We start from the raw sequence: 12220 nt of genomic DNA, 5'->3' as shown, positions 1-12220 counted from the left end.
CTCTGCTTGCAGGATCATTTCACTCGTCAGCTCCTCCCACTGGTTCTCTGTCTGCTTGCATTTAGTGAGCTCACAGGCCACTTGACTGCTGGGGATTGCTCTCCCTGGATCCCCAGGGCTGGCCCTTACCCACTGTCACAATGGGAACTCTGAGGTCAGTCAGCAGGAAAGGAGAGGCTCGGAGCTGGGGATCACCTATTCCCACTGGGTCACGGGACTGTGCTGAGATGGAGGTGGGGCAGACTAGGAAGAAGGGCAGGCTGGCACGGTCGCAGGTGGCAGAGCTGAGCCTGCGTTGGCGGTGGAATAGGGCTGTCAACAGATTGGAGGCTGAGGCTCTGCCTGGGTTGGGGAGGAGTCGAGGTCAGAGAACTGGCAGAGCCAAGGCAGGACCGAGTCCCAGAGGGGCTAGGCTGGTTATCCAGGGTCCTCAGGGACTTCAAGTCAGGGACCCCCTCATATCAGAGCTGGAGATTTCTCTTCCTTAGTTCTTTGCCCAATATCCTATCCTTGCCAAGATAAAAGGTCACATTCAAAGATACCTTCAATCTAGGAGGGCAACATGAGTAAGAAGTGCTTGCAAACGACAAGGCAAGGAGAAATCAAGTGACATAAAATGGATTGATTAGTGAAGCCATGCACAGAATATCCGCTAGGTCCTCAGCTGGGAGGAGCTTGGTCATCAGAGCTTGCCCTCTCTTCTTCTTGGGAATCCTACTACCACACAAACAAGCCTGAGTTAGCCTGCTTGAGATCATTGCTCAGCTGACACTGAACCAGTCACCAGACATATAAGTGAAGCCATCCTGTATCATCCAGCTATATCTGTGTTGGCCTAGGTGACCAGCCAACACAAAGAATCATGAGGGGAAAAAAAATGTTTATTTTAAGCCACTAATTTTGGGATGATTTGCTATAAAACAAAAGCTAGCTTATACATTTAGCTACCACACTCTTGAGCAGTGGAAAGTGAGTTTATTTAATAGGAAGGGTTAACATGACAAAATCCTTAAATGATAAAGGGGTTTTTAGGGCAGGATGGATTTTTGTGATGAAAGTCATGAAAAAATAGTAATAAATAATAGCTAACATTTATTAAGCACTTCAGGTTAGGTACGGAGCTAAGAGTTTTAATTAACATGGAATATCTCATTATGAGGAAAGATACTGTTATTTCCATTATACAGTTGAGAAGCTGAGGATCAAGGACATTAAATTACAAGTTCTCATGGTTAGAAAGGGGGATTAAAAAAATTATTTATTGGTTGCGCTGGGTCTTCATTGCTGCAGGCGGGCTCCTTAGTTGCAGCTCGCAGGCTCCTTAGTTGTGGCATGTGAACTGTTAGTTGCAGCATGCATGTGGGCTCTAGTTCCCTGACGGAGATTGAACCCGGGCCCCCTGCATTGGGAGCACGGAGTCTTATCCACTGCGCCACCAGGGAAGTCCCAGAACCAACATTCTTAAACGCTGATAACTCTGGGGTTTCCAGCCTAGGAGAACCTACAAATGGCTATTCCATAAATTCAAATGGAAGAGCCATGAAATGGAACTAAAACTGAGTTGACCAGGGAACTGAGTTCCCCTCAAATCACATCTCTGATTTCTGGATAAACATGGAGTGAAACCATGCATTTGTTTCTGTTGCTTGCTAAAATCCCAATAAATTGCAGCAAAAAGAGCAAATTAAACCCAAAACAGGAATCAATGAAACAGAAAATTTTAAATAAATCAATAAAACCAAAAGCTGGTTATTTCAGATTAACTTGATAAACTTCTGGCCAGACTGATTAGAAAAAAAGAAAAAACAAATTAACAGTATCAGGGAAGAGAGGTGATACCTCTATTAATTATACTGATATTTAAAAGGAATATTATGAACAACTTTGTGTCAATAAATTTTAAAAACTTAGATGAATAAAAAATATGAATATACAAATTACCAGAAGTCACTAAAGAAGAAGTAAATAACTTGAAGAGCCTTTATTAAAGAAATTGGAATTGTAGTTAAAAACCTTCTCTCACAGAAAACTTCAGGTGCAGATGACTTCCCTGGTGAATTCTGTCAAACAAGGAAGAAAAAAGAATTCTAAGTAAACTCTTAAAATATTGAAAAGGAGGGAATACTTTCTAGCTCATTTTATGATCGCAACATTACCATGATACCAAAACCAGACAAAGATATCACAAGAAAGAAAACTACAGACCAGTATCTCTTATTTTCAAAAATTCTAAAGAAAACTTTAGGAAGTTTAATCCAACAACATATTAAAGGATAATATATCATGACCAAGTATGATTTATCCCAGGAGTGTGGAGTTGGTTTCACATTAAATAAATCAACATAATTCATCATATTTACAAACTGAAAAAGAAAAACTCTACGTTCATTTCAATAGATGCTGAGAAAGCATTTGACCAAATATAATACCCATTCCTGGTAATAAAAAAAAAAAACCCTCAAAACCAGGAATAGAAGGGAACTTTCTCAATCTGATAAAGGCCATCTACAAAAAAACCTACAGCCAGCATCATATTTAGTGGTGAAAGACTGAATACTTTCCAACCTAAGATCAAGAACAAGACAAGGATGTCTACATGTACCATTTCTATTCAATATTGTACAGGAGGTACTAGCTAATGCAGTAAGGCAAGAAAAAGAAAGAAAAAGCACATGGATTGGAAAGGGAGACATATAATTTTCCTTATTTACAGATGACACATCTATGTAGAAAATCCTAAAGAGTCAACAGAAAAAGCCACTCGAACTAATAAGTTTAACAAAGTTATGGGATATAAGGTCAAAAAACAAAAATTAATTTTATCTCTGTATATTAGCAATGAACAATTGGAAACTTAAAAATAGCATTCATGTAAAAATATGAAATAGGGATAAAATTTATCAGGATATGTTTATCAAGAAATTTATCAAGATAAATGTATCAAGATAAGATAAATTTATCAAGATATAGCTGTACAAGGAAGATTAAAGAACATTGCCAAGGGAAATTGAAGAAGGTCTAAGTACATGGAGAGATCTACAATGTTGTGAATTGAAGGGCATGGTGTTATTAAGATGTCAACTCTCCTCAAATTGATTTAATAAGATTTAAGGAAATGGAGTAGGTGGACTCTCTGAGGCAAGGAGCACTTCAGTGGGAAAATCCTGAGGCTGGCTCTGCATCTCTACCTCCAGTATGAGCCTCAGTCCATGAGCAAGCCGCTCTTTAAGGCTTGGCCATTGCAGATCTTGGGCAACCAACACTCCTCGGCGGGGAGGGAGATTCCTTGGTCACTGGACCCCTTGACCGCTCAGACAGCCATTTAGTTTCTGTGCATCTTCCAGCTCACAGGCTCTCAGAACATCTTCCAGTTGTGGCTCAGGAGCTGCAGTCGTCTTGAACTTCTTCCCTGGACTTTTTGGCCTTTGAAGGAATCCCTAAATTAATCTCCAACACCCTTTTCCTAAAGTGGAAAGAAGATGCTTGCCTCCAGACCCTCTCCTCCCTGTTCTCTGCCTCTGGGGTACTGCTCCTCTGTGACTGGAGTCTGTTGGGACATGACTCCACTCTCATCCCTTGGGTCATGTCCTGCCATTGTTTGACTTGGAATGACTCTGGACTGCCTCTTTTGTCCCCCATACATTCCCACTCTGCCACAGTTTGTCCATGATGATGGGTGTGAGGAGCTAAAAAGTTTGTCTGTTCTTCTCTGAAGGTCCTGTGTGAACAATAACCAACAACTCAGGGCTGTCTGGCCTTCCTTGTTTACAGCTGAGGAACCGGGAGAGGACTGTCTAAGATGGGGACTGAACTTTTGTGATCAGCTTCTCCTGACCTGCCAAAGGGTTTCTTTCAAAGAGCTAAGCAACCTCAGCTTAGCCATCCCTGAAACATGGGTGGCTGAGAGAGGAAGGTGGACTGAGGAAGGGGCCATGATTGAGTCTCTATCAGCTAAACGGTTTTATGGATTCAAGGAACTTGAGAGGTAAGCTCTACCTTTGCTGCACCACAAACCATATAATCTGGGCTTCTAGTGCTTGTCTAATGCCTAGATTAAGGAAGGAAAGCTTCCAAGAGGTATTCAGGCAGTGTTCCTGATTGATTGAAGGTGCTGAATTTCCAGTTTCCAAGTGGCCATAAGACTCCCCAGGAGGGGACAGTGTATAGGTGGCAACAAGCCATGAACTACACACACCTACAGGGCTCCTGCTGGAGACATCTACCCAAGTTCTTGTCCAAATGAATCTTTAGGGTGTTTTCCAGTTGCCTCTGGTCTAGGTTCTCTGTTGAGCCCCCTGAGTGACATACCAGGTCACTTTCTGTCTCCTCAGAGTCAGACCCTAGACTCCTCCCAGGATAGCTTTCTAAATACCTGGGTTATTTGGGGGCTCTTCCTCAGGCTATGCACCAGACTCTTTGTGGGTCACCTTGCCTGTCCCTTCACATGGAAATTTCCTGATTGCCTCAACGTCATGTGGCCTAGATTCTTCCTTGCTGCTTTGGCCCCTACCACAGAGGGCTGTGAAGGTTCACGTTTGCCCTTTGGCCAAGAATTCCCTACTGGTTTTCCCTGAGGCTGTATCTGTGCCAGGTGGGCCCAGTGTTGGATGAAGCTCCTTCAAAGGTGGTGCTCCAGCTGCCGCCAGATCTCATTGATAATAGGAAATTCTCTAGCAAGGATGGAGCCTGGTACTTAGGACAGAGAGGCCATGTTGCACTGAGGAATGTTGGGAGCTAGAGGATGAAAGGTTTCCTGAGCTCTTTGGACCGGAAAGAGTTCCAGCTGCTTCTGGAATAAGTGCCAGTCTCGGGGTTGAATTTCTTTTGGGATGAGAGACTGTACTTCATCCTGGGGTTCAGAGAAGGACACTCCACAGGCCCTATCTGGGGTGACAGAATGGGAGAGAGGTTGAAGGTGGGCCTGAGTTAGGGGCTGGGATTGGGGCAGGGTTCAAGATCAGAGGGTGCTGGGGCTGGGGCTGCAATGGGGATATTTTAGCCTGAATATGGACTGGGCCCATTAGGGAATCCACTGAATAAGGCAAAGGGAGACACTAGTGGGGGTCAGTCACCCAAGACCAAGACAGTAGCCCCAGGGACTCACTATGCAGAGGGGGGCACCCTGGAAGAGCTGGCTCCACTTCTGCTGCAAAGAGTCCCCTCAAGTTTTGGGGTTTGGCAACTGCCAAGGACTGCAGCTGCTCTGGTTTGTCTATGATGCTCCACAAGTCTTGGGAGCCTGCGGTGTCCTGTGTGTCTGCAAGAGACTAAAGTATCACACCAGCCCTGGTGTGATTCCATCCTTCGCGGCCGTTCTCCGGAACAGTAGTCGTTTATCTCCGTCCGCTTTCTCTCCCACCTAAGTGCATGCCACCAACCCATGGAAGATTCAATGGACATGGACATGAGCCCCCTGAGGCCCCAGAACTATCTTTTCGGTTGTGAACTAAAGGCCGACAAAGATTATCACTTTAAGGTGGATAATGATGAAAATGAGCACCAGTTATCTTTAAGAATGCTCAGTTTAGGGGCTGGCGCAAAGGATGAATTGCACATTGTTGGAGCAGAGGCGGTGAATTATGAAGGCAGTCCAATTTAAGTAACACTGGCAACTTCAAAGATGTCTGTACAGCCAATGGTTTCCCTTGGGGGCTTTGAAATAACACCACCTGTGGTCTGACGGTTGAAATGTGGTTCAAGGCCTGTGCATTATTAGTGGACAGCACTTAGTAGCCGTGGAGGAAGATGCAGAGTCAGAAGATGAAGAGGAGGAGGATGTGACACTCCTAAGTATATCTGGAAAGTGTTCTGCCCCTGGAAGTGGTAGCAAGTTTCCACGGAAAAAAGTAAAACTTGCTGCTGATGAAGATGACAATGATGATGCAGATGACAATGATGATGACTTTGATGATGAGGAAGCTGAAGAAAAAGCTCCAGTAAAGAAATCTGTACAAGATACTCCAGCCAAAAATGCACAAAAGTCAAATCAGAATGGAAAAGACTCAAAACCATCAACACCAAGATCAAAAGGTCAAGAATCCTTCAAAAAACAGGAAAAGACTGCTAAAACACAGAAAGGACCTAGCTCTGTAGAAGACATTAAAGCAAAAATGCAAGCAAGTATAGAAAAAGGTGGTTCCCTTCCCAAAGTGGAAGCCAAGTTCATCAGTTATGTGAAGAATTGTTTCCGGATGGGTATTCAAGATCTCTGGCAGTGGAGGACGTCTCTTTAAGAAGATAGTTTAGGGACTTCCCTGGTGGTACAGTGGTTAAGAATCCACCTGCCAGTGCAGGGGACATGGGTTCAAGCCCTGGTCCGGGAAGATCCTACATGCCGCGGAGCAACTAAGCCCATGCGCCACAACTATTGAGCTTGTGCTCTAGAGCCCGCTAGCCACAACTACTGAGCCTGTGTGCCTCAACTACTGAAGCCCATGCGCCTAGAGCCCATGCTCTGCAACAAGAGAAGCCATCACAATGAGAAACCCATGCTCTGCAATGAAGAGTAGCCCACGCTCATGACAACTAGAGAAAGCCCGCGCACAGCAACAAAGACCCAACGCAGCCAAAAATAGTTAGATAGATAGATAGATAGAAAATAGTTGATATCTGGCTGTCCTTTTTATAATGAAGAGTGAGAACTTTCCCTACCATGTCTGATAAATATTGTCCAGGTTTCTTTGCCAAGAATGTGTTGTCCAAAATGCATGTTTAGTTTTTAAAGATGGAACTCCACCATTTGCTTGGTTTTAAGTATGTCTAGAATGTTATGATAGGACATGGTAGTAGTGGTGGTCAGACAAATGGAAATGGTGGGGAGACAAAAATATACATGTGAAATAAACTCAGTATTCTAATAAAGTAAAAAAAAAGTTCTAGAAGATTTCATTGGTAGTCTGCCTCAGTTGCTTAGGAAGTGTCCCTCCTCCTTTTCTCTCTGCTCCATAATTTGGAAATGCACTCCTTTTGTGACTTGGATCTCCTGGAGCTCCTGCAGATCAGGGCTGAGGAAGAGAAGCTACCTCCTCAGCGCACCTGCTTGCCAAGTCCCCCAGAGACAGGCCTCTGAGGGAGGGGAGGGCTCAGGCGGAGGAGCTGTGGAAGGCAAAGGGACACAGAGGAAGCAGCAGCTTCCTCAACCTCCCCAGACATCAGAAAATCAGCTTCTACAGTCACTCTATCATGATCCTCCCAGCAGGGATCTTGCCGCAAACTGTTATCATCAAGAAGCTTGCCCAGATGGCTGCAAAAGACAGGATGTGTGCTGCAGCTGGGAGCAGAATGAGGATAGGAGGGCCCACCAGGCTTGGCAGAAGTCACATTCCCTACGTCACTGACTTCAAGATGCTTCTTTTATTCCTCAATGAGGGATTTCTTTCACATTCCCTTCCCTATAGGATTACCTTCTCATGTCAACCTCGGCTGCACGGGGGCCCTGCAGTCACAGAGGCCGTGCTAGGAAGAGGGGGCAGGAAAGAAGAAGAGCTTCATCAATACCTGCTTTTTCAAAGAGTCAACAGGTCCCATGTCACGTGCGCTCCTTTCTGGCAAACTCTCCAAGCTGGGAAAGCAGGAGACTTGGTCACATGTGGTGAAGGTAGGAGCAAAGGATCTTATAGGAAGCTGAGCAAAACTGTCCTCTGGGGGAGGCTCTTGGGAGACTAGACTCCCAAGAGCCCCAAGCATTAGTACACAAGGTCAAACAGTCAGCGACAACAATAGACAGGCTCAAGGATGGAATAGCATTTTATACTTTATCCCATCTGATCCTCATAACCACGCTGTGAGGGATGAAGTTCAAGTGTATCTCAAGGAGGAATCTGAGCCTTAGGAAAATTAAACAATTTGTCCCAAATCAGGACCCGAAAGGTCTGCCTCCAGATATCCGTTCCACCGTGTCTCACACTGCCACCTAGTGGGCAAGACCCACAGGCCCGCTCCACCATTCTTCCGTTCCCATGGATGGACCTGGCAGGGAACTGGAGAAGTGTTCCTGGTTCTGACTCCTTCCTATGACTCTGCCTGCTGAGAGCTTTGTTTTCTAAGAGGGATGAGCTCTAGCAGCTGACATCCTTAGAGACTGTGGATGTGGACCTGGGTCTTACGGAAAGAAGAGATTAAGGTTAACCCTTGAGAGCTGTGGACTGAATAGGCAGAACCTTACCTACCAAATGCTCCCTCTTTGCTCCTCTTCCCTGCACTGATGCTGCAAAACAAAAAAGGAATGAGGGGCTTGGCCTCAATTCTTATTGTCTCTTTAGGCAGATCATAATTCACGAATAAATCTTTCTACTTTGCATTAACAGAGTTCCAATTTACTTCTTTTATTCATTTATAAAGTGGATAAAAATATTATTTTCTTGAAAACCTTACAGAAAGGTCTTCTGTGTGGGATCCACAGTTGATTTTCTTCAGTTAGTAGACTGACCTCTCCTGAGGAAGGGGACAAAATCTCAGATAGGATTTGCTCCAGAAGGTGAGGTTCTGCTCCCTGAGGACAGCACTGGGGCTCTAGCATCTGATTAGAAGCTTTCAGAGGCTCAGCATTGCTCTTCAGATCAGCTCTGACACAGAGGAAAGGCTTGGCCAAGACAGCTGGATGGGGGGTGGGGCTGGGGAATGACTGATGAACCAGTGTTGAGGACTCCGTTCTTCTTCAGTGTTTCTGAACTCTCTTAATAATCCAATCCATGGCCCCTGAATTGCGTGATTGGGTTTTTTTTTTTTTTTCCCCAGACCTTGCTACAACACCAAACAGATGGTCTGTGGGTATTGGATAAAGGCCTTAGACGCTATACTTTAGCCCCTCCCTGCCCACAAAGATGATATTCTCTTCTTTCCTCAGAGTTCCCATCTCAGTTGTCTCTCTGGGCCAACATAATTTAGAAAACTGGGAAGAGGGACAGGAAAAAAATAAAACTCAGTTACTGCTGGGGGCTCATCTTCAGTTTCTCTAGGGTGGTGGTTGGGGGGCTGGGGGCACAAAGAGTATAGGTGAACTATAGCCTCTCAGCCTAGTAGGTCCCTCAATGCTTTCTAAATCCCTCTACCCTTCTCTGGGCCTTTTTTATTCTCTACTCCATCTTTTCATCATATCACATATATATCTTATGCTATTTCCTGTTTCTTCCACCTAAAACCTAGATATTAACTGGGTCCTTCTTTACCCCTGGGAGATCTCAACTTGAATCTCACCAGTTCCACAGCTTTTGAAACTCTGAAGTTCTCCTGTAATTTTTTGTTCATTTCCAGGGATTTACGCTGAAGTCTTTAACTCCAGCGTCTCTGCATAATCTGTTTTTGCCTTGCATCAACACAGACATACAACTCATCCCTGTCCCCTTCAACATTTCCAGAAAACTCCATTTTCATATTAAAGAATTAGTGAGCAATGCAGCCTTTTTAAAAGATAGTGTGGGAGTGACCCGAGGGAGAGAGGCCCATGGCATACACCATGGTAAACAACTTAAAAATCCTCTCTGATTCCTTTTCTCCCAAAGTCCCTTTTGTGTTGCTCTGCCCCTAAGGGCTCTCAGCTCTCCCTAATTCACCCCTGCAGTGTCGCACCCTGCTGATCCTTGTTCCTCTCTCCTGTCTCCCAGGCGCCTCCCCTTTCCCCAGCAGTATAATGCTTCTCCTTCATTACGCAGAGCAATTCCCCTCTCCTAAAGCCCTGCCCCAACCTGCACATTCAAACCCATCCTGGTTTGAAGAGTAGGAGAGGCCTTCTCTTTAAGCTATTCCAGCTTTTAAAGAGAGCAGTTGGAGTTATATATGAAAATATACTTTATTAATTTTGAATCATGCCTATGGTTACTTCTTCTATGAAGGATTTCTTGATTTTTCTATCTACTTTTTATATTTCTACCAAACTATTGAAATCTCAGTTTTTTTTTTTAATTTCAGATCAGGCATTTCATGTAACTTTTCAAATTCTCTATTTTTTTTTTACAGCTTTACTGAGGTACAGTTGTTTAAAATGTACAATTTGATGAGTTTTGACGTATAAATATACCAGTGAAACCACCACAACAATCAAGAAGTTGAGAAAATCAACCAATTTTCTATAAAACAAGTAAGTTCCAGTCAAGAAGTCCAACTAATAAGCCATAGTATATATTCCCATACTGGTGGATTCATATAAGCTTGAGCAGGTGTGACCCTGCAGAGGCCAGGGTGCAGAGATGGGAAGCACAAAGTTATACAGTGGACATTGGGACTGACGGTTAGTGGGGCCACTGCTGCTTCCACCCCTTGGTTCCCAGGCCATCTATCCTTCCTGCTGTGGCACACACACCTATAGGGGGTCTCAGATTTAACAAATGCACTGCATCCTGAAGAATGGCACTCTATTCTGACAGAGTGCCTAGTACATTGGTTGTGCCTTTAGAAGGGCATTTCAGCATTCTGTGAGGCTGGCTGCCTCCGGTGCATTATGTGATGTCAAGCTGTGCATCCCACAACCATGAGCTATTCCCATACCTTGTTTACTGGTCATATGCTGTGCTTGGTGGGATTCCATGCCTATGAATTGGGCAAGTCTCATGACCATAGGGGGTCAAAAGTAATAGGATGAAGATAATGGGAATCGTCTTGAGAAAATAGAGGGTGTCAGTGTACAATAATAGGCAAGATGAGTGGTAAAGCAAAGGGAAAGAAAAAGGATTCTGTAGAACCAGAAAGTTAATTTTGTTCTGTCATCTTGGATAGAAGCTAACTACTTCCGAAGTCTGCAAATTTTGGGAAGTTCCTAAGAATCCTCAATCTGAGGTCTAATGGAATGGATGACTTGTAGTCCAGAGAATGTGATGTATGTCTTTTCAGTTGGCAAACACGTATCCAAGGATTAGCACTTTGGAGTTTCATGCTATGTCAATTGTTAATAGTGGCTGATGAGACCCTTTCTGTTGAGGCTCAAGGGCAGTCTTCCTCTGATGCCTTTCCCAGATATCAAACTTCCATATTTCAGATCTTTCAGAGGCTACGTAGGTGGGTGTTTTGGAAATTGCTAAAAACAAAGCCAAAAAAAAAGTTTCAGCTACTACCTTTCCTTCTTGTATGCCCGTTTCTTTCACAAATCTCCCCAAGGCAGGGAGTGGGGGCGAGCCATTTCTTAATCATATCTGTCTTCCTTCTTCTTCTGCAGAGATCCACAAAGGGCGGGTGCAGGTAAATATTTAGAAAAAGACGTTGAATCGCATGGCATCGTGCCCGCCTTACTAGCAGTGGGCTCGCTCTCAGCCAGCCGCTGCTCGTTCTTTCCACGTGTCCAGCCTGGTGGATCTGTGCCGTGGCATGCACTGCCTCAGTCCTGAGAGCCTGGCCACATTCCAGGGCAGGACTCACTGCTTGATGAAGCCAGAGGAATGCCTGCAGCAGATGAGCACGTCCCCAGCCAGGGTGCGAACGGTAGTGAAATCACTGCCACTTCCTGTGAGGGGTCAAGTGCCATGACCCCAACAGGAAGATGCTTGTGGCTACGTTAGTAGAAACAGATTTTCCAGAATGCAGAGCCCTTGCATCTTACTCTATCCAGGGTCATCACCATTGGAGGGTCGCTTTTTTCTCTTCCTTTGACTTCCAACATCGTGAGACTGCATTTGTAAGGAAAGGTTTTCTTGTAGCCTCACTTGCTCAACAGTGGAATGGGCCGCCATGGGGAGTTTGAGTTCCCTGCCTGGGGTGCTGGATACCATCTTGGCAGAGATGTGTGGAGGTGGGGAAGAGGGCTCCCAGCCCTCAAGATGCTATGAGTCTCTGGTGCCCATTGTCCCTAGGATGCTGCCAGAGGTATGCAGTCTGATGCAGATTTTGCAATGCAGCTTTGAGGTTAGTGATGCAAGTTCATTGGATAGAAAACGTGGCTGGTGAGATGGACCCCAGGCTGCTGCTTGGGCTCCAAGGGCCTGACTCACGCCTCACAGCCCCTGCCAGCGTTTCAGAGGGAAGCAGTGTTGTCTCTCGTTCCTCTTCCTCCGCTCATCCCGTCAAGGTGGGCAGCTGGTCTTCAGCCCTCCTCTCCTTGATTCCACACAACCCCCCTTGTTGAAGCCACACCCTTGGCTTCAACCCCTGCCTCTGTGATGATAAATCCTAATGCTGTGTCTCCAGCCTTGACCTCATCCGTTAGCGAACAGACCCACGTAACCAGCAATTTATTGGACATCTTCATATCGTCTGTCCTACATCTCAAACTCGATGTGTCCCAAACTAAGATGTT

The 12220-nt window shown here is 45.1% G+C and overlaps 1 pseudogene across 1 annotated transcript; it reads left to right on the top strand.

Annotated features, from left to right (window-relative positions):
• The first annotated feature begins 5300 nt into the window (after positions 1-5300).
• LOC308619140 (nucleophosmin-like) lies at positions 5301-6842 on the top strand (annotated as a pseudogene). Its single transcript has one exon. The product of its transcript is annotated as a nucleophosmin-like (transcript).
• The last annotated feature ends 5378 nt before the right edge of the window (positions 6843-12220 follow it).

The sequence above is a fragment of the Mesoplodon bidens genome (genome assembly GCF_964165515.1).
Source record: "Mesoplodon bidens genome assembly, chromosome: 6".
Classification (NCBI taxonomy): Eukaryota; Metazoa; Chordata; class Mammalia; order Artiodactyla; family Ziphiidae; genus Mesoplodon; species Mesoplodon bidens.
This window is presented reverse-complemented; position numbering and strand designations above follow the sequence as displayed.